The following is a 24,516-nucleotide window of genomic DNA, read 5'->3' on the forward strand; positions in this document are numbered from 1 at the left end:
ACTTCCACTCCCAGGATTCAGACCATGGCTGTGTCTGCTACAACTTAAACACTGTCCATCAGAGTTGTGTGTGCTATATAGATATCGCTGTATATCTCCTATCTGCTTTATGTCTTATAATTCTCCTGTGCTTTTGCATTCTGACCTTGTATTAAAACACTCTTATACAGATTTCCTAGACATTTATATTTTGTAGGACAGTGTGGGTGACAGTGATCATTAATACCTCATTATTCAAGGCAAGTGCATCACTCGCAATGCATGCAATACCAATGTAAACAGTACCAGTAAAAGATATCATTCTTGTATTTCTGAGCACAGTGTTGGTATCTGGCAGACCTGTGGGAGAAATGTTTGTTAGCACTACCTGATTGTTGCCACACACAGTACCAGATTCCACGTTACTGTTATGCACATATATCTCACTCTGCTACTGTGCACGCTCTGACCACTGCTTGGCAAGATTGGGTTTGTAAATGAGACATACCTGGATTCTTAGTCTCATAAGGTTTTGGGGAGCTGCTAGTGTGCCATCTTTGTTCTCATGTATGTGTGTCAATCAGTTGTATTTCCTGTTTGCTGCCTATACATCTGGGATTATCCCCTGATTTCCTGGGGGACAGGTTGACAGGCAACCAATATGGGCCACTTTACTGGACATTCTAGACATATCTGTACAGTTGTGGGGTATGATTCTGTATGCAGACCACTACCACTAGCAGGATTTGAACCATGGCTGTGTGTGCTAAAAAAACAACAGTTCATATCTCAATTGCATGTGCTATTCAGGTTTTGTTGTCTGCATTTTCACTGTTTTCTGTCTATGTGTCTCTCAGTTGTACTAAATGGCCTCTGGGGATTACACTAGTCATATACAGGCATTCCTACACATTTTATTTAGGGTGCACGGTGTGGTTAATGCTTAATACAACAGTACTTTAACATGATTGCAAATCTACATTACCGTATGATATCAGATTTTAAACATGCAGTACTGTTCAGCAGTTAGACCTTTATTGTCAGGCTATTATGCTTTTATTTACATACAAACTATATGAGACTCTTCCTGCCATATTCTGTGGTGTATGCAGTACTTGCCTTAAACAATACAGGTTTTATACAGGCAATTAATTTACTAATACTTTTTTATTTATTTCCTATAACAGTACATGCAAGAGTATTACTGACCTGCCTTGCATCACAACCTCTCCAGGCAACTTCCATGGGCCTCCTGGTTCATGGCCCGCTCACTTATAGCTGTGGAGGACATAAGAGGAATATTTAGCCATACCTATTCATGATATACATGAGCTGGCAATTAATGCACACATAGTGGGGTGATACTTACACTCAGCTGGTACAGCCTTTGCTGTTCTAGCTTCGTGGATCCACTGGTCCAAGAGGTCCCCCTTATGCCGCTTCAGGTTGGCATAGTGATGCCTGACCTGCTCACCAGTTCGGGGTATGCCAGTGGCACTGGTGAGGTCACACGTGAGATGGTCCCAGGGTACTGCCTTATATTGGGAACCCTGGTACTGGCCCTGCAGCAGTCTCTGGTCATGGTCTTTTGACAAGGAGTCCTGCCATGATTCTGGACTCCTGGATGTACCAGCACTGCACCTGAAAACGCACACTGTCTCCCCTTCCTGATATTGTGCCTGCAAAGGAAGTTACAACCAGTTATGAGATGCATTTCCGCCTTTTGGGTTTACGTAAGGCTGATTTCCTGCACTTTTTCCTGATTGGCCAGTTTTGAAAAGGCTAAGCTATGAACAAACCTGCTTACCTAAATTTGGCATTGTTTAAAGTGATATAATACTGGGCACATTGAGTTAGCTGGCCTACACATTGTTTATACCTCCTAAGCTGGCCTGTGCAATGCTTAGTATTGCTTATATTTGACTTTGCATTATATTTCCTTTTTGACATTGATTTATTATTCATTACATCTTATATGTATGCCTGGTATTCATGATTCATGTGTACGTACACTGTATGGGGTCCTTGTGTTTTATTGGAGGCTTCAACACTCTTTTACAATTACACCTGTCTTCTGGGCTTACTGTTGTATTCCATTTCACATATTTATGTTATGTAGTGGGTTATGGAACATATGTCTGTATACTGATTCCTTTCACAGGTTCAGTTTGAATTTTGTATAGTGTAGACTTGTTTACTGATACCTTATTCATTTGTACTGCTGTGATGGCTTGGTGGTTACCTACTGTGACTATATTGTATAGGGTCCTGGGTTCAAAACCTGCAAGGCTGTTTACTTTGTTGATGGGCAGAACAAGGGCTGTTGGATACAAAGTGATTAAGGCACTTTTGAACATTTGTAAGTGGGTTTGTGTGGGTTTGTGCTGGTTTGCGCGAGGGTAAGCATTGCTAACCTCTGGTTACATATTCTTACAGAGAGTTAGCTTCAGAATTGCTTAACCTGTGTGCACATTGCTTACCCCCATGCAAATGGGCTTAAACTCGTTTACTACTGCTTAAATATGCTTACTACTGCTTATTGGTGCTTAAACTTGCTTACTAGTGCTTTATTCATTATGACACTGACACCTCACATGTGCATTTCCTGCAGTACTCCAGTTCATAAATATATGTTATATAGTGGGTTAAGCAATGAAAATATTGGTCATAACATGCTTTGCCATGGAAAATGGTATGTGTTGCAGTGGGACTCGAACCAGGAATGCCTGCTCGTAAGGCGAATGTTCTGCCCACTACACTATTGCTATGCTGCTTCATTTGCATATATCTTCCTTGTTATCCTGTTCAGCCATTTAAGCTGCATTAACCATAGCTAAGCGATGGGCACACCCGCGCATGTATGGAAAGCTTTAATCGGATTTTTTACAAAAAAAAAAGGTTCGTTAATTTTATTTGTATTTACTTGCTGTTGTACACTAGGGGGAATGTTGGTGGGGATATGCAGACAACTATGAGCGGTCTTGCTCATTTCTTAGCCTTTTCTGCTGTTCTTCATGGTGGGGGCATGTGTATTCTGAGAGCTCTACTCTCAGACACACCCCCTGCACTCTTACATGCTCCATGTAAGATTAGGAGCTCAGGCAGCGCACCTCATTAATATGCATGGTGTGCTGCCATCCTGCTCCTAAACGGCCACCTCCATGCAAGACTAAGCTAGTCCTGCATGGAAGAATAGTAAATCCAGGGGAAGGTGTGCCAAGAAGGAATAGGCTTAGTGGAAGTGGGTAAGGAGCATATCTCACAACTTTGCAACTCATCAATGCTAGAAAAATTCATACTTGCTTTTTGTAAGAAAGTATCAAACTACAGCATTTACCCAATGATGATGAGAATGTTTAATTTCAAGTAAATGGAACATATAAAAGTAAAAACATAGAAATTAATTTGAATTCATTTAAACCCATGACTTTGTCAATCATTGTCTGAACCAGGGCATTAGCTCATCTATTTCTTGAGTATATTATAGACTTGAATAAAAGGAAGCACAAATAGAGTAGAACATAAGGTAAGCAAATGAGGATTGACCAGGATGGAGGTACCTGTATAATTCTGGTTACCTACTACAAAATTTGTAATTATTTACTGGCAGTATTATCAAGAGTTTGTCAAATGACTACCCTTTTTATGCTGAACAATTGTAGCCAAGTGTTACTGAAATATTTGGGTAGCTGAGAGGTATGGATGGGAATGTTTCTTTTCTCAAAAAAAAAAAAAAAAAGAAGGAATTCAGGGAAGTAAGAGGGAGAGAGAATGTCACAGGGAAATACAGGCATGACTGACTGCTCCATCTCCAATATTTTGTTTCCTCACACAATGGTGAATGAGATATCAGAAAACAGAGGGAAGACAAAGGTGAGGGGAGGATTTGCACTACATGCAGGGATGGACATGCACACAAACAGGAGGAGGACAGCATCTTTGGGGATAGGGTTGTGTGTTCAGAGCTGCAGTCTCTTATTGTACACCTAGTGGTTGATTAGTTATCACTTTGTGAACAGTCACCTATTGAGTCCTGCCTCTGATGCTATAGACTGTGCTGGGCAGGGATTGAACTCTGTCACTGGAGTATGCTATGAATATGGCCAATGCAAGCACTCAACGTGTACTCTATTATCTCCCCAAGCTCTGCTAGCACCGGATGGATGGCAGTGCATTGCTAAGGTGCGAAAGTAACTGTGACTGGCTGGGTCCTTAGTGTCTATGGTGGCGGAGTTGCTGCTACTATATGACGGACCATGCTGGTGTGTTCAGTACATGTTGCTGTGATGCTGTGTGTAGTAGTCATAGAAATGGAGAGAGAGAATATAAAAATAAATGCATGGAAGAGAGAGGATAGCTACAAAGAGGGAGGTGGAAGAGACATATAAAATCAATAGAATTGCATCCCTAACTATGCTGATACTCTCTGAAGCAAAATGACCTTTTAATACTAGAACTTATATAGGTATGACGGTATGACTATTATATACTGGGAGGCATGTCTAAGCCAAAATCTGTCCTCACCTGCAATATGACATAACAGCATACTTCCTAAGAAACTAATTATCAGGAAAGCTCATCTGTGTCTGTGACTGTTGATGTTCTTGCAGTTTTGACAATACAACTTGACATGTACATGAGAAACATGGTCAACACACAGGAAATATGTCAAGCACAGGTGATAGACAAGGGACAGCTATATCTACAGTACATTGTGAAAAGCCAACTGATAAGTATGGATATTACATATATGGGTTTTATACTGGTATATTGGGATGAGCCACATACCCTGTATTATCCAATGGCAAAAATGAATTATTATTATTATTATTTTAATTTAATTTAATTTTTTAGGTTGGGGTGAACTCTCATCCATCCTAACCATCTCTGTGTATATACACTTATGATGATGATCCACTGCTACATAGGTAAGTAGGTATTATATACTTTTACTGAACTAGTGATCATGCCAAAACTTCTCCCACTGGCCAGGGAGATAAGGCTTGCACTAACTCAAGCCACTGTAGGGGTGACGCCACTCTTCCCCAGTGTGTGGGATGTCAGTGGGATGGGTGACAACATTGTGTAAACTATTCCTGGTATCTGCTTTATACTATGACCTGGTATAACCATCCCACAGGAACCTTCTACCAGTAATACTTTTGGGGGATGTCCGGAAAATCCCTGACTCCTCATTACCCCATACCTGTCCTCTAAAAGGAGCACTGCCCTTAACTTTTCTAACCATAATTGTGTTGATAAATGGCAGAGAATTGATGCTCAGAACAGTTCTCGTGTGTTTAAATCTGTGCAGATAGATGTGCATTGATGTGACCCTCATTTCCATGACTAATTGCAAAATAATAGAAAATTAGTAATCTTATTATTGTGATTTCATTGGCACATTAAGGTTTGGATAATTAATTATGGGATGACCATACCACCCTATCATAACTGGCTTCCCACAAGTGTGCAAATTGGCCTACAGGTGCTCAGGCATGAGCACAGTATTGGGTAGTATTCTCCATGTTGACTGGCAAGTTTGTTCACATAAACTCTGATTGAGAAACAAGATGAGCCCTTATTAGCATAATCACCATGGCAATGATTCTACTTGATATATATGAGACCAGATGAACAAAGTCTGTTCAAGTTACAAAAGAAAATTCTTCAAGAGGGTCTTGATTTCTGGAAGCAGATTTTGTGAAAAGGTTTTTCATTGTGAATTAGGTATCCTGCATTTACAAGAGTTTATATATATATATATATATATATATATATATATATATATATATGTATATATATATATATATATATATATATATATATATATATATATGTATATATATATATATATATATATATATATATATATATATATATATATATATATATATATGGGTCCCCTACACATGGTAGAAATGTCACAAAGTCAAAATTCATATGGCCAAGACCATATGTTCGACTTTTGGAATCCCAACCATGTGAAATGGACATCTCCGTGCACTGTGGAATGGAAATATTTCCATTTCCGCACTGTAGTGCAATCTTGGAGTTGGTATATTAAAGTTACAGGGGGGGGGTGTAGGCCCCCTGCTAACAATAAGAAAGTATGTTAATGTTGTGGGGTTTTTTTTACATGTTCGAAATTGCGGAAGACGAACATATAGTCTCGGCCATATGGGTTTCAGCTTTCTGCAATTTCGATCATGTATAGTAGACCCATATACATATATATATATATATATATATATATATATATATATATATATATATATATATATGTATATATATATATATATATATATATATATATATATATATATATATATATATATATATATATATATATATATATATATATATATATGTATATATATATATATATATATATATAATATATATATAATTATATTTGTCTTTAAATGTACTTGCCTAATATGTGGAGCTTTTCTCACTTGTCCTCTACTGAAAATGGGTCAAACCCCAGTCGGAACTTCCCCGTAAACAAAGAGAAATAAATAAGTGCTTCTACTTAACCATTTAATTCATTTCTTTAATGTTACCTTTGTTCATAGGCCCTAATGTCTGTGAGGAATTACACTTTGTCAGTAATTTTAAGATGTGTTGTGCACAGCTGTTGTGTGTTAAGTACATTGCAAGTGTACTTCAAGGTGTAAACTGTATATGCCAGTGAAGGCTGATGGTAGACACTCCCTGGGTTCATATTATAGGCAGTGTCCATTGTTATGGGTGAATGTTTCATCATAGCTGTTTTTCTTACATAGTTAAAGGACCTTTTGGCAAAAGTGTCATAGTTATTCATATTACTTGGATAGCAGTGAATCCATTAAAGTATTTTTTTCCCATCTGTAGATCTAAATTGCACTTTAATATGAATATAGATTAGCTTTGTTTTATGTGGATGGTGAAGTCTGTTCCAGAGCAGTAGTATCCTCTGTGAAATATATCTGTCCCTACAAACCATTCTGTTGATGTTACAGAAGAGGTTTAGATCACTAAAATGAATATTTCTGATGGCATTTGGCTTGCTGATATGCAGTACATCCATCAGTAATAGGTCAGAGGATGCATGTATGCTACATTTAGGTCACTGTTTAGTGGTCTGTAGGATACTGAGTATAGTGACATGGCTTTGATTCAGTCTATATAAGGCATGTTGTTTAGGCCTTGTATCCTTTTAGTATTATATCTCTGTGGATGTTCAGTTGTTGCGTGTGTCTGAACAAATACACACCAAAGGGGGCATTATATTCAGTGTCTGGTCTAATGAGGGCTGAGTAAATGGGGACAATAACATCCTTAGTTCTAGACACAATCCCTTTGTAAACTGTCAGTACAGAAGGACTTTCTTACAACAATAGACACGTCAGTCAAAAGAGAGATCGCTGTACACATAAGATCTCAAATCCTGAACAGCCAGGTCAACTTTTAGGAGAGTACTGTCAGTGTGGTAGTTCCCTGAGGTCGATGACTTCCTAGAGAATATAATACTACATATGGGATGAACCATGCCAGAGAATGTGAAAGAACTGCTTCCAGTACTCTTCTGTCTGTAAAAGAGCTCATGATGTGAGAAGAGCTTCACAGCCTGCTTTAGGAGATACCATTCTCAGTTCTGGCCTTTTCACATACACTAAAAAGATACTTCATACTATGTTTGTATAGCATGCCTCATGTCCCTAGATATAGATAATTAAGTCTCAAAGGGAACAGTTTGCATATAAATGTGAAAAATATGAGAGCACAACAACCTTGACTTTAAATATAGCTCATCAGATTCCTCACAGAAGATTTCTACAGACAAACACAGAAACCAACACATCTGTGTGGGTGTCACAGCATCCCCCATGTGAGTTTATCTGCACTCCATCTTCCTCACCCATGGCCATACTACCAGAATATGGATATACAAAATCATTGTTAGAGAGATATTGGTATTGATCAAGTGGTATTATAGTACTTATCCTGAAAATGACCCTTCCTCTAATGGAAAATCAGTGCATCACATCTTAGTTCCTCTCATCTAGAGGGCCTCCAATGACTTGGGTCATTCACTGAGTCCAGATTTCCCAATATGTCAGTCAGAAAGCCATGCATTCCAGCTTAAGCTTAAGAGAATTCAATTGCTAAGTGATAACATTTCACATTTTGGCAATTAATTTTAATGGCTAGTAAAGACACAGCTATATTTTCTGACTGCTCATAGAAGAATAGTATGACAGATAAGCAAATAGCAGCAGCATAGTTTACATTTATTTAAATGCGATGCAATCCAGTTCATTCCATCAAAGTTTATGTCAAAAATCTTGGCAGACTGTCTTAAAAAGTAAAAATGTAAAGCTTGTAAATATGTAATAGATAAGTTTGTTTATATTAATCACATTCCATTTGATACATGTTGCAGTTTTACGTGCAACACAGAAGGAGTTATATATGCACTTAAATGCCTGTGCAACTTGTTTTATATTGGAGAGAACAAGAGGGCAGTTAAGGTTAGAATGCTTGAGCATATAAGAGACATTAATAATAGGAAACAAGAAAGTTCTGTAGCCACTCATTTTAAATGTTTCCATAATGGTAATAGTGAAGGTTTACAGGGTACTATACTGGAGAAAGTTAAAGTGTCAGTATTTGATGAATGTCTTTAAAAAAAACGGCTTTTGATAAAATAATCTATTTATATTTTGAAATGTAATACTCTGCATCCATATGGACTTAATGAAGAGTTAAATTGGAAATATCTGACTTAACTATTTCATTAATTAATTGTTTAATTGAACATAATATATGAGGCAAGTTTTTCTGATGTGTTTTTACTCCTTGAAGGCTTGTGTGGTGAGCCGAGACGTTAGAGCTGAGCTGAGTTATAAGTTTTTATTATGTTAGTAAATTATTGGTGGACTCACTGCCTAGTTGTTCTTTGCAGTTTTGTCTAAGTGGTTCCTATATGTTTTGAAAAGTAAGTCCAAAAAATCTGGATATCTAACTAGCATGAAATTGGCAGACAAAAGTATAACTCCTCCCACTTCCAGTGGGATTGTGGGAGATCATTAATAAGAAACACAAGCTTAAAAGTTTAAAAATAGAAGTAACAAAAATTATACAAAATATAAGCCGAATAATCCTGTTATTAAGCCTTAACTATAATCAGTGAAAAAAGTATACACAGTCACATGTACATACATAAATAAACAAGAGAAGATACTATTCAGTCTTCAGCAAATTTTGAGCTTAAAATCCAAAAGTGTCACTGCATTTAGCTTGCATAACTGAACCAAGAACACGCTACTTTTTCAATAAGTATGTGCAAAATCTGCACTTGGTGAAAAAAATCAAAATACCACTAAAAATGACCTCACCAACAAATTAGTTTTCCTTTTTCCTGTTGCCACAGCATAAAGACGCCAAATAACAAAAAACATTTTCATAAACATGCCTCTGTCCTGACCTCAACTTGAGCACTTCTTCAAGCAGTTACCTTTATCAGCACTGTTCATGCAATATCACAGAAATGACACCTTCTTTATATGGCCCATTCCCAAAGCAAGTTCAGCAGTTCGAGGCCAGATGTGCTGTTTGCATAATATCCTGTTTTGAAATGTGCCCAATTATACATTGCATTAAAAGGACAACTAACCCAGCAGCAATGTACTGCCTCTGTAACTCATCACATAAAAATGAATGTATTTCTATAATATGTATTCAAGAGCTTCTACTTTACAAGCCATTCACCCTTTCATCTTTTAACTCTTCACTCAATACTGGTGCACCCTCGCCACACAAACAAGAACACACACATTTCTTAGAGGAAACTTCCAGTTATGGAATATGGTTATTTAATAAAAAAGAAGCTGCCTAGCCATCTTATCTTAAAGTATACAAATAAAAGTACATAATAGCAAGGGAAAAGGAATCAGTTATCCTCAACCACTCCTCCATACTCCAGATTTTTAAAATGCCACAGGCCTTTGGAGCAGAATACTGTAAATCGTTAATATGTTTAATAAAATTTATGTAACTTTCTCAAAATTCCTATTGTAAATTATCATGCTTAGTACACTTTATGTAACTTTCTCAAAATTCTCTGCGTAGATCCATTTTCCCCTCATATTGCCCATGAACCTCATCAAACTGTGTATATATTCCTCTTACAAGACTACCTAAATTCTTTCTGGACATACTGCACTTCTTGTTTACACTGACTTACAACATGTCCAGTTTCATGACACAGAAAATGCAATAGTTTCCACTCCTTCTTCTTCTTTCGGCTTTTTCCGGTTAGGGGTCGTCCTCCAATAAAATATAAATGTGTAGCTTTAGGAATGTGAGCTGTATGTCGATGCAATTAAGCCACTTCTGTTGTATATTTACTGATCTACTATTGACTTGCATGCTTCTGTTTCTTTTTTCACAGAACCGTATCTCTTTCACCTGATTAAAATCTACCAGAAGCCTTAATTTTTTTTAATTGTGATATCTCCTTTGACACTTTTTATTAAATACCTGTCTTTTCAGTCAAGGATAAACACATTTTCAATTTTCCATTGGAAAACTTTCATGGCAGAATTTCTACATGCTATATACATTTTTGCATATGTGGACCTCCACTACATGTGAGATTAACCTAAAATGGATGAATAAATAATTGCATTATGGCAGTCGTATTTCACAGTCCATATAATCTGAATAATGTGCTCACCAGATATGTAGGAATAAAACAAATCACCTGCTGAAATGTGCACCCCTTTTTAAGTTGTAAAATAAAAAGTCTGTGTACTTTTATCCTTCTTTTATTTATTTAACATTTGTTTACCGGGAAAGTCCAACTTGGAACAAAGCCTATTTTCAGCAGAGGCCCGGGGAGAAGCTCCAGATGCATGTCTTTGTAACATGGGAGGAAACCGGAGTACCTGGAAAAAAACCACATGAATGTATTTTTTTTATTATGAAGCAGAAACTGAAATGCCCTACAGTTTTTGCATACATGCTTCATTTACAATATAGATTCATTCATAAGCATAGATTGCTCCCAGGCTGAAGCTTGTACAGTTCAGAAGTTAAGGATTGTGTGAGCAATGCTTACTGATACCCACACTGTTCCTAGTGGGGAGCACAGTGCATAACATTTGATTTGTCTGCTCAGTTATCAGGGACAAGACAAAAAATAATGAGGGACACAAGTTCAAAACTAGGGACAATTTTTTTAAAATATTAGTTTAACTTGGAAGTTAATAGAACAAAAAAATTGCATTGACATGGACTTTCTAAGAAATAACTAATAAGAAACTTTGTGCGTTGTTATTGACCAACCTTAGAGACCTACCAGAGTATCAGAAACTTTACACATGACCAGTTCAAAATACAGTGCAAACTGGGGACAGCTGAGAGTTATGGCTCTATACATAAAATGACTTCTAGCAGTAGAAGTGAGCCACGCCTGCAGGCCGGAACTGAGGAGCCCCCACAGACACAGTGCACTAAGTAGCAGCAGCTTCTTTAATGGCATGAATGCTTGGACAGGGTAAGACAAGAAGTTACTTTTGTTGAACTCGTTTCACTCCTCCATTCACTTTCTGTTGAACTGACTATAACAGATACCTCAATGGTATATGACTCAAAAGATAAGCTGCTGTCTGGTGATGGTTTTGGCTCATCTGTAAAATGGATCAGAGAACTGAAATGAAAGGAAATAACCCCACTTTCAAGATTAAAGGAATAAGAATAAAGAGGAGGTGGGGCAGCAACAAGAAAGCAAAATAATGAAGCTAAGCGGTGAGAACTTAACTTAAATGTGTATGCCAAAGACTGCCCCCCTCACATGCAGCCAATGAGCTAATGATGATCTCACACCATTGTCCATGATGCCATGGGCCAGTACTAGTAGAAGGCTGGCAAGGGTCAACTGAACTTTGATAATCATAATTTTACAAAAGGCACTTGAAAATTACACCTAGTTATTTTATTTTAGGTTACTTTTTTGACCTGCACATTTGAAAGGTATATTCCTTCTGAAATTATTTTTTTTCTTTTAATGTCTGCAATACAAGTAGCCAAATTGGTGATGTGATACCAGGCCATGTTGTAATGCATGTGTCAGAATATAGATAAAACAGGATTACTCTGGGTGCTATAAACTGTACTTCATGACTAAAATAACTAGTTAAAATGTGCCTCAACTCATCTTGTTGAGCTCTGTAAGCTCGCTCTCTCCACTTCTGCTTACCTGCACAGAATCTTTCATCTTGAAGTTTTGTAAATATGTCCATTCTAATTCTAGTAACCACTTAAAAAGATGTTACAGCAGCAGTCGCTTTATCTTTTAATGCTGAAGCCAATAAATTGGATCCTAACTAATCCTATGCACATAAAACTGTTTTGAACCTTCATTCTGTCTGTGATTATAATGATTATGCACACTGCCAAGACACTTTTATCTTCTGGCTGTAGCTGTTTGTGCCAGATTTGCTATGCTGAAATGGATTGCTGTAAAAATTGCCACGAGTGCCTGAGGATATGAAATATTTTTATTTTCTAATTGTGTGGTTTGACTCACATTTAAGCTGAAATCAAGACATTACATTTGCACATCTCAACAGGTATCTCATTAATTTTATGCACTCTGTGTAGCACCACTCCTCATGTGAAACTCACATTTGCTGTCTTTTACATACCAAAAAGGAATCCACTGTAAATACAGCATTGCAAATAAATGTTATTTTAACTTAACATAGTGTCAAAATCCCTATAATGCAGCAAAGACCGACTTAGTTACCTTAAATAGCACCTGAAATAGTTTCCTGACTCTGGTGTCTCTGAGTTTTAAGTTGAGTGCAAAACAATGTCTTCTACTTGAGTTGGTGGTAAGCTATTGCTACAGATTTAATAATAGTTCAGTTTTGACCCACACAGTGCTTCACCCTGACTATAAAGACAATATCAGCGTTCATTTCTAAATGCTGGTACTGCAATCCCGCACCATCGGCAGCTGCCAATACCACCACAATGTCGTATGCTTGGGGCAGCCACCCACTTTTGTTCATCCTTAGCTATGCTTCTGCCAGCAAATTCATGTCTTTTTGGAAGTGTTAAATGTCTATCTGTAATAAAGTAAATAATACATAATTTAAAATGTTTTACACAATTGTTCACCAGTCCAGTTTTTGATGGATTTATATTCCTGAGTCTTGTACTTTAAAGTGAAGTTGATTTGTGGTAAAATTGCAAATAATCGCTTTAATCTATTTATCTACTTATTTAGCTAGGTAGTTATGTGCTTCTTTAACATTTGATAATCAAGTAAACGAGTGTGATGAGAAACCTAGGCAATCTGACATTAACAAAGCAAACAGCTAAGGCAGCGTTGTATATATGCAAAAAAAAAAGCTTGAGAGAGCACATACCTGGCTGTACATATGATTAATATGAATATCAAACAACAAAACGTTGATATTTAGTTAGAAAAAATAGTTTGGATAAACTGGAAGATGACTTCTTGGAATTCTTCTGTAAATATTTTGACTTGAGTGAAATAATTAACAATTAGAAAAACAAGCTGGATTACTGTACTCCAGTTAATAATTACAAGATCAAAGTAGAGATGATGAATATGGCTTCTGAGAAGGATTTTTATATTTTTAAACCTGAACTCTGTGAAAGAAGATTGCTTCATCACTATTTCTTTAAGCAGTCTTAAGTAACTTGTAAAATAAAGAGCTGATTATTCAGGGTTGTGTGGATTTACTTATTTCAAACAAGAAGAATAAAAAGAATAACTGAAGAAATGCATGAGATGTCACCAGCATGGAAACAGTGAAATATTGGATGAAAACTCTTTATTGTAAAAGGTTGAATGCTTTCATTTCATTGTATATCGAAACTTCATCAGACCCATTTAATGCAAACAATTATAGAAACTTCATTCAGTGCTCAACCTTTTTAATTAAAGAACATTCATCCAGTATTTTGCTGTTTCCATGGTTGTTGATACTGTACTGAATGTTTCTGATAAGGTGATGCTGTTGGAAGATGTCGGTGTCTTTGCACTGAGAACAACGCATGCTAAGGAATACTCATCTCCTTCACACATATCTTTCTTTTGTAGTCTCATTTCTATCTGGAACCTGTCAAAATAATCTGCTCATGGCCCATTATTTTTTAATGCTAATAGTCATTTTTTCCCATTGTAGTACCATCACCCACAACAATGTGTAGGACAGCATGAAACAGCACATTAAAACCAATGGTATGGATATGGCTAACTATCCAGCCCAAACACAGTTCGTATGTTAGGCACAGGACTGTCATCCTCTCCCAGACAGTGTTACAGTTAATGGTGGGTTGTTCAGTGTTTAACACTATTCTATGAGTGCATTCAGCATTCTCACCTTCCAGAGAGTATAAAAGTGATAGCAGATTTGAGTATGACCTATGTCTCGTGTATATTTTGCATTCCAACTCTTTTGTTGGCACTCTTTTAAGGTATAACTCCAGGACATTTGTGGTAATTGCTTTTGGTTGTTGATCTCTCTTAATTGGAACAAGAAGTTGACCAGTGCTGCTGAGCTGTACACAATAAATAATGGTCAAAATGAAAACTAAACTTCTGTGGTTACTTGAGAGACATACTTGCCATTGATTAGTAAGACAGTAAAATATTGGAATATGGATGCACATGCACCTCACAGAAGAGTTCACAATTGCCTAATTTAAATCTGGTTATCATGAAGCATTGTGGTCTGAATACTCTTTAAGCAGGGACAAAGGTAAGGAGTTTCATTCTTTTTTCTCTGGTTTTTAATTATCATAAGCCGTAACCCATCTCTAGTTGCCAAAAAACTCAACTGATTACTTTTCCTGATGTTTTTCTGTACTATGGCCTTCCCTTGTGGATTTAGTGGGCTTGTACTCCTTCCTGATGCCATCTCATGAGTTGTGTGATGGTACAGAAACTATCCACAAACTAATTGGTCACCAGTACCAAACTCCCCCATAAGGCATTAAACATGACACTGTTTTCCCTTAACTATTTATTCAGGTAAAGAAGCTGCATTTTTATGAATAATGCATATCCAAATAGCCTGCAGTAAGCTGAATCTGCAATAACCATGGGTCATTTGAAGCTGTTGACTTTGGTCAGATAGTCATATCTCCCATTTTGCATTCTGCCAATGGCATCTTACCATTTTAAGATGCAACATCTACTGCTTCATTTCTAGGTGAAATATTTTGCTGTGCCATATGTAGGCAGAAGCTGAAACACACTGATCTCTATAATTCTCTATTGTAATAATAAAGGCCAGGGATTAAACAAATAAATCACAAAAAATACTGTACTAGTATCTTCCTACCAAACAGGATAATACGACATAAGAACAGAATATTCTAGCTCACAGTCAGCTTCTGGTGCCATGGGACTGCTATCCATTCCTGACTCAATGTCACTAGACACACTGAGATGGTTCACAAACTGTTTCATGCATACTAACATCCTCTTTTGCTAGTAACACCACAGACTAAAACTACACCTGAAAGGTGTAGATAGTTTTTTGAGGGCTAATCTCTCATTGTACCTTCCTTTTTGTACATTCTCATTCCCACCAAATGTCACTAGTATGCCATTCACCAAAACTCAAGGACATTTAAGATATGTCACTTAATAAGTGTTATTCTCAGCCTCATGGTGGCCTCTAGGGCATGGAAATGACACACATAAATCCTTCATCTTTCAGCAAGGCAAGGATATTTTGGTAAGATCACATATTACACCATCCATCACCAACACTGTATAATAAGAGTCCACCTTAGTGGCACAAGGTAGTCCTTAAATTATCCTGGACCAGTCAGAACACATGGTGATGTCCTAGTTTATGGGTTACTCCAAAGTGCGAAAGACATATGCATCCCTCACTATGCTGAAAACAGAAAGATTAACACTGAGATGCATCTGAAATGCACCCCTGGCCCTTTCCTGATAGTTCCACTAGTGAGACCCGATTAACAGATCCATTCCAGAGACATGGGAGCTGTGCATTCCCAGACTAGATGAGATACCTACAGCCCATTCATTCTCTGATGGCAATCCAGATCAGCTCTTTCATTTCCTTGTAAGAGTCAGGTGGTATGGAACAAGCCATCTTACTTGCACACTGGGAGGGAGGTGACCTACTGTCTCACAGTTGGGACCATCTTCCACACTACAATGACTTCTCCAAGCCCACAATTGATATCACTGAAGAAAAGTTACATTACCTCTTTTTTTACACCATATCTTGTCCTGTCCTGCAAGATAATAATCTCAGATCCCTCCACATCCTTGCAATTAAGATCTCTCAACATATCCTAGTCAACTACAGAACCCCTTCTGTGACAGTCACATGACTTAGATATGCTTAATTCCTTCCCATTGAACCGAATGTCACTATTTTTAGGGATTTCAACCATAGTACCATAAAATGCAATACCTATAGTAGTGCAATTAAATATGCACAATTTTTCCTATATTTCACCAGAGAAATCTCTCTTGACCAATTTTAGCACTCATTTTTTTTATTAGGGCCTCAAATTTAGTAGCCCTGGTTTTCACAAATGTGTAATACATAAAGGTGATACAATCAGTGGTTGAATTAGATCACCCTTAATATGGGGATATGGAACCTTGTCAAAAATAATCTAACATGCCTATGTGGAGTGACAGAGGAAGATACTCACTCATTGCTGGAAGAAATGGAACCAGAATGACAAAAAAGACTGTAGCATCCCCTGGGGCCAGAAATCTGCTCATGCATATGGCAGTCACATTTGAGTGCATAACTATGTAGCTTGTAGGTCGATTTGTAAAACCTAGTAATGGTTTCTGTTGCACGTAACTCATTATAGAATATGGCACACAGTTTCTTAATACAGCATCCCTACAAAATGCCAATATTAAGGCAAATGCCAGAAAGTTAGTGTTTCTTTTCTTCAGGGTGTGGATTCTCAAAAAAGTAGTCATTCTCCAGGAAGCCCCATTTATAATGAAGGTAATGCAAGAGATTTGCCACTTTTTCGAAGTAGAAGATTTAAGATCATCAGTGCATCATATCCAAACTGAAGAGGTAACAGGAGTGCTTTAATAAAATATTTGAAATCTATGTTAAAGAAGTTCACAGAGCAAGAAGGTAAGACCTTGGATCAGTTACTTTTCTAACTATGTTTCTCTGTTACCATTTTTACCTCCATGAATGTTAAACATCAAGTCTCCTCTTGCTCAGAAATACACTGTCCAATAGGGGCATTCTTCAGCCATCTGATGGTGCTTTATGCTCTAGACAGCATGGTGGCATCTAACCCAGCCACTGGGGATGCACAAGCCAGTGCATTTCTTTGTGCCGGTCCCAAGCCTGGATAAATGGGAAGGGTTGCATCAGGAAGGGCATCCAGTGTAAAATTTTGACAAATCATACATGAAGACAACAGTTCAGGAATACATACTGGATTGGTCGAGGCCCGGGTTAACAATGACATCCACCAGCACTGTTGGGCAACAGGCTGCTGGCGGAAATTGGGCTACTGTTGGCCGAAGGAGGAAGAGAAGAGGGGAAGGCATGCCCGAAGGCAGGTAAAGGTTAGGACTGTGATAGTGAGGGTCGGAACTTTGAATGTTGGCAGTATGACTGGTATAGGGAGAGAGCTAGCTGATATGATGGACCGAAGGAAGGTTGTTATATTGTGTGTGCAAGAGACCAGATGGAAGGGGAGCAAGGCTAGGTGTATCGAAGGTGGTTTCAAATTATTTTATCATGATGTGGATAGAAGGAGAAATGGCGTAGGCATTATCCTGAAGGAACAGTATGCTAAGAGTGTTTTGGAGGTGAAAAGAGTGTTGGATAGAGTGATGTTTATGAATCTGGAAATTGATGGTGTAATGATGAATGTTGTTAGTGCATATGCTCCACAAGTTGGGTGTGCAATGGATGAGAAAGAAAAATTTTGGAGTGAGTTGGATGAAGTGGTGATGACTGTACCCAAGGGTGAGAGACTGGTGATTGGAGCAGATTTCAATGAGCATGTTGGTGAAGGGAACAGAGAGGATGAAGAAGTGATGGGTAGGTATGGTGTTAAGCAAAGGAATGCAGAAGGTCAGATGGTGGTGGATTTTGCAAAAAGGATGGACATGGCTGTGATGAAGACGTATTGTAACAAGAGGGAGGAGCATAGGGTAACATACAAGAGTGGAGGAAGATGCACACAGGTGGATTATATCTTATGTAGTAAGGCCAGACTGAAGGAGATTGGAGACTGTAAAGTGGTGGCAGGGGAAAGTGTAGTTAGGCAGCATAGGATGGTGGTTTGTAGGGTGACATTGGTGATCAAGAAGAGGAGGATGAGTATGAGGGCAGCACCAAGGATCAAATGGTGGAAATTGAAAAAGGGTAATTGTGAGGTGATGTTCAGGGAAGAGTTAAGACAGGCACTGGGTGGCAGTGAAGAGTTACCGGATAGCTGGGTAACTACAGCAGTGCTAGTAAGAGAGATGGCTAGAAAGGTGCTTGGTGTGACATCTGGAAAGAGGAAGGAGGACAAAGAGACCTGGTGGTGGAATGAAGTAGTATTGGAGAGTATACAGGGAAACAGGTTGGCGAAGAAGAAGTGGGATTGTCAAAGAGATGAAGAAAGTAGACGAGTATAAGGAGATGAGGTGCATGGCAAAGAGAGAGGTGGCAAAGGCTAAGGATGAGGCTTATGAAGAGTTGTATAAAAGGTTGGACACTAAGGAGGGAGAAAATGACCTGTACCAATTGGCTAGACAGAGGGACCGAGCTAGTAAAGATGTGCAGCAGGTAAGGGTGATAAAGGATAATGAGAGAAACGTACTCACAAGTGAGGATAGTGTGTTGAGCAGATGGAAAGAGTACATTGAGGGGTTGATGAATGAAGAGAATGAGAGGGAGAGAAGGTTGGATGATGTGTGGATAGTGAATCATGACATGCAGGGGATTAGCAAGGAGGAATTAAAGATAGCTATGAAGAGGATGAAGAACGGAAAGGCTGTTGGTCCAGATGACATATCTGTGGAAGCATGGAGGTGTTTAGGCAAAATGGCAGTGGAGTTTTTAACTAGATTGTTTAATGAAATCTTGGAAAGTGAGATGATGCCTGAGGAATGGAGAAAAAGTGTTTTGGTACCGATTTTTAAGAATAAGGGTGATGTGCAGAGCTGTAGTAACTACAGAGGGATTAAAATGATCAATCACAGCATGAAGTTATGGGAAAGAGTGGTGGAAGCTAGGTTAAGAAGGGAGGTGATGATTAGTGATCAGCAGTATGGTTTCATGCCAGGAAAGAGCACTACAGTTGCGATGTTTGCTCTGAGAGTGTTGATGGAGAAGTACAGAGAAGGTCAGAAGGAGTTGCATTGTGTCTTTGTGGATTTAGAGAAAGCATATGACAGGGTGCCTAGAGAGGAGTTGTGGTATTGTATGAGGAAGTCAGGAGTGTCAGAGAAGTATGTAAGAGTGGTACAGGATATGTACGAGGGTAGTGTGACAGCAGTGAGGTCTGCATTGGGAGTGATGGATGCATTTAAGGTGGAGGTGGGATTACATCAAGGATCATCTCTGAGCCCTTTCTTATTTGTAATGGTGATGGACAGGATGACAGACAAGATCAGACAGGAGTCCCCATGGACTATGATGTTTGCAGATGACATTGTGATCTGTAGTGAGAGTAGGGAACAGGTGGAGGACACCCTGGAGTGGTGGAGATATGCTCTAGAGAGAAGAGGAATGAAGGTCAGCAGGGCTAAGACAGAATATATGTGTGTGAATGAGAGGGAGGATAGAGGAATGGTGAGGATGCAGGGAGTAGAGGTGGGGAAGGTGGATGAGTTTAAGTACTTGGGATCAACAGTTCAGAGTAACGGTGAGTGTGGAAGAGAGGTGAAGAAGAGAGTACAGGCAGGATGGAGTGGGTGGAGAAGAGTGTCAGGAGTGATTTGTGACAGACTAGTACCAGTAAGAGTGAAAGGGAAGGTCTACTAGAGGGTAGTGACACCAGCTATGTTATATGAGTTGGAGACAGTGGCACTGACAAAAAGGCAGGTGCAGAGCTTGACGTGACAGAGTTGAAGATGTTAAGATTTGCACTGGGTGTCACGAGGATGGACAGGATTAGGAATAAGTATATTAGAGGGTCAGCCCAGGTTGGAAGGTTTGGAGACAAAGCCAGAGAGGCAAGATTATGTTGGCTTGGACATGTGCTGAGGAGGGATGCATAGTATATTGGGAAAAAGATGCTAAGGATGAAGCTGCCAGGTAACAGGAAAAGAGGGAGGCCTAAGATAAGGTTTATGGATGTGGTGAGAGAGGACATGCAGGTGGTTGGTGTGACAGAGCAAGATGCAGATGACAGGAAGAAATGGAAACCATTGATCTGCTGTGGCGACCCCTAACGGGAGCAGCCAAAAGAAGAAATTGAAGAAGATAGCATGGCAGCATCATAAAGATGAGAACATTTATTTTTATGCCCTAACTCATATCCTATTGGTGGTATGATCACACACAAACATCACAGCAAGTGCCAGCAATTCCACCTTCTGTGCTACCCTCCATGACATGGGTGACCAAGCCCATGTTTTCCAGAAAATACTTTATTTCATCATGACAGAACTCTGCTCTCCAGCTGAGGCACTGTCATCAGAGAAGTGGTGCGAGACTGGTTTGAACCACCATCCTTGACTAATACGTTGGACATGTCTTGTCGTCCCTGCCTATGCATTCAATCATCCAAGTTGCTAGTTTTTTTGGTTCATTCAGACTATATTAAACAAATAACCAAAATTGGACCACCAAAGAACCAGCAATTTAACTAAAAAATAAAAATAAAGGATTTTACCCCATTTTAGTTACTCTATTGGAGACTTCATTGAGGCTTGTTAAATACAGTATAAGAAGTTTAGAAGGAGAACATTCTGTTTTAAAAATGTGACAACACATTAATCAAGAGATAGGTTAAATTAGTGTTATGCCAGTACTTAAAAAATATATGTGAATTGTGCAGTAGATGGCATACAATAAGAATTTCAGACTCTAGTAGTTTAAAAGAGGTGATGAAGCATTAGTGTTAGTGAGATCTGCTGAAAATAAATTCCTAAGATGATAAGGAACCTTTGAGGTAGAAGAGAAAGACACAGAATAACACACACTGAAAAGAGAAGACTGAAGCAGATACATCATAAATGTGTTAAAGCCATGGAAGAAAATTGAAGTTTATGTAGTCAGCTTGAGAGCTGATATAACAACCAGTATTATGCTTTTGGGGGAACTCCATCCCTTCCAAAACTTTGTCTAATGGCCAGAAATAAAAACAGAAAAAGTTCTTACTGAGATGTCTGAACTACCTGGTGAAACAAATTTCATTCAGCATTATACTGGCACACTGTGCCAGGAAGAAAGTAAACCTAAAACTGTATGGTGTAACAGGGTCCCAAAGAAAAGTAACAAGGTAAGACATGGGAAAAATCCTTAAACTCAAGTGTTACTGAAAAGTATCAAAGGGAATACAAGACTCCAAATGTGTTGATCCCTAAGATAGATCACACCAAGCTGTTGTAAAGATTTTCAAAAACTGAAAGATATATATATATTCATATTCACTTAACCAGTGTGGGAGTAGATGAGGTCATAGAAAGGCTAGATAAAGCAAGGTCTTTGATCAGACTATATTTGGCCAAGGTGTACTTGCAGATGTTCTCCACCCTGAAGCCAAAGAGAAAACAACATTCTTCACACCGGAGAGTCTTTGTTTTATGAATGTGTTAACCAGGTAAGCACACTACTCACAGGTGTCCCCTTACAAGGGAGACCAAGAAGTAATGTTTGTGTATTGCTCAGTAATACAGTAAGTGAAAACAATTGACCTCTTTACCTTTTGATACAGGAAGCAGGTTGATAATGGCTCAGAGCCTTAACCCACAGAAATAACCATCAATATTGTATTGTCTTGTCTTGCTCTTTGGTATCCATGTAGCTCCAATCACCTTTTCTTGTTTATGAATACAGAGACCTCAGTCCAGATACTCACCTATGCACCTTGGAGACACAGTAATTTTATTCACAAGAGAGGACTTACCAGCATGATGTGTACTTTGGTTAAATGTATCTTTAAGAGAAGCAGGACTTATTGTTATGTTGACAGAATTAAGCTTTGCATAAGAGAAGCCAGATTCTTGGGGTATGTTATTGCAAGACACAATGTATTATTGAGGCATTATAGTATGCTGTGTCTAAGACCATCTTAGTCACCAGTGAATTTAATAAACCCTGTTATTTGTACACAAATGCCACTAAACTAGGGTTACCAGCTGTCATAAATAAAGGTGGAAGTGGGAAGGAACACCAAATCTGCTACATGTGAAGAAAGTTAAATAGGATGGAAATGTGATTCTCTGTAACAGATAAAGAGTGCCTTGTTATTAAATGAGCACTAATACCGCTGCAATAATAAATTTTTGGATGCAGCTTCAGTCTAGTCATCAATTATGTACCCATGCAGTGGTTAAACATACAGATGTATTCATCAAGTTATTTAGGTGAGTTTAAGCACTACCGCAGTTTCATTTTGGAATCTAAGCCAAGCATGTGTATGGCTGGGTTTTTTCAGTCCTATAACCCATGCCAGCCAGTACAAAACTCAGGATCCTATGCTGGTTAGGGGATCATTGTAGCAAAGTATCTAGTACAGAGATCAAAAACTGTCTGATTTTGTGGTATATTCAACATGTTATGGCATGAACTGGTTGTTTGATTGGGTGTACGTTTGTATAAATATGTAATATATATGTATATATTTATGCATATGAGAAAGAGAGAGAGCATAAATATATTTTCAACACTACATCATGACAGTAAAAATCTGTAATTGGAGAGCTTAATGTGACTCACCTTGTGAGGTGCTGTAAAAAAGTGTGTAACTTCTAAAGGCAGTGATCTTCTAGTTCTTGTGCAGCAATGTGTTTTGTCCAAGGTTTGATTCCCTTATTGTACACTTGCATGCTGTTACTCTGAGCAAGTCTCTTGAGGTGACAATTCTCCAGGGTGGCTCTTGAAAAAGAATACTTATAAATTAATTAATGAATTCAATTGCCTAATTCTTGTTGGCACACTTATAATAATTGCCAGGTTAATCATCCCATTCTCTAACTCTGAATGAGTATAGTTTAGCAACAGATACTAGGTTATTGCCACTGTGTTTTTATAGGTTCATAGGTGTGTATTAGCCTAATGGCCCTGGAGCCTTTATAAGCCTAGCACATAGGATTCCCTGGCATCATGCTGCCTGACGTTATTTCCCAAAGCCTCTGTCAAGCAGGGCCACTGGAATGATCCCCGTGGTGAATTTTCTATTTCCACATCCACTCGTCGAAATTATGTGAGAATCCTATCCTTTTATTTTATTACATTGCACTGTTTAGGACATTAGCTTTACAAAATGGTTTCGAATATCCTCACTAATCCTTTGATGAAAGTATGCAGACTAATGGGAGTAGTTAGAACTGGGATTACAGTGGCATATTTTTTGTTCCCTGTCCTCACATCTTCCCTGTCACCACCACCACTACCAGCAAGTGTTGCTCTCACTTGTACCATTTATTATTTCTCCACAATGTCACCATTACCACAAGCAGGATAATGTAAAATCCAGGGACTGCTGACAGTATCTGGTTAGACATTTTAATGCTCATGCCAACTCATTCTCTCTCTCTCTCTCTCTATGTCCCCAACAAGATGATGTAGAGCATTTTCTGGGTACAATGAGTTTCTAGAAATGAAGGTTTGCTTCTATGAGCTTCTAGGAATGTACGAGTCAGCAAAAAAGCTCCATTTCTGTCCATGCACTAGACAGCTAGGCTCATAATCCCAATTTAATGTGAACAGCAGAAAAATACTGGAACTTTCCCAGATGGTGGTCCTTATTTGGGACTTAATTGAAATGATCTCCATGTGATGACCGAATTGAGGTTGCCATTGCTTTTATTCTTCCCTAGCTAGTACCTCCAGCATTCAGACTGTTAATGGAACAAGAGTCACCTGTGTTATAATCAGGGTTATGAACTCTGTCGTGAAGCCTGCCATGTATTGAAGCTAGTCTTTGTTAATCATATTTAATACATTGAAAGACAGTTTAATAATCATTTCAGTCTTGCAGACCTATCATTTCTCATCACTTGCTTGAATGTGCACACACACACACACACACACACACACACACACACACACACACACACACACACACACACACACACACACACACACACACACACACTTGTCTCAACACATAAAATAAATAATATCCCATATATTTTAAAAATTGCAAATCATTTCTACAGGCAAAAAATGAGGCAATCTGATTATTCTTTAAGTCACTTATATCTTTAGATGGAGCAAACTTCCTGTTCTGAATTAGAGAGAGCAAGTTTGTGGTATGGAAGTGTTGCTATGCTGATGATGTGTATCAAGCAATGATAATTATTTATAT

This window comes from Protopterus annectens, chromosome 7.part0 (genome assembly GCF_019279795.1).
Source record: "Protopterus annectens isolate FY-2018-M chromosome 7.part0, PAN1.0, whole genome shotgun sequence".
Lineage (NCBI taxonomy): Eukaryota > Metazoa > Chordata > Ceratodontiformes > Protopteridae > Protopterus > Protopterus annectens.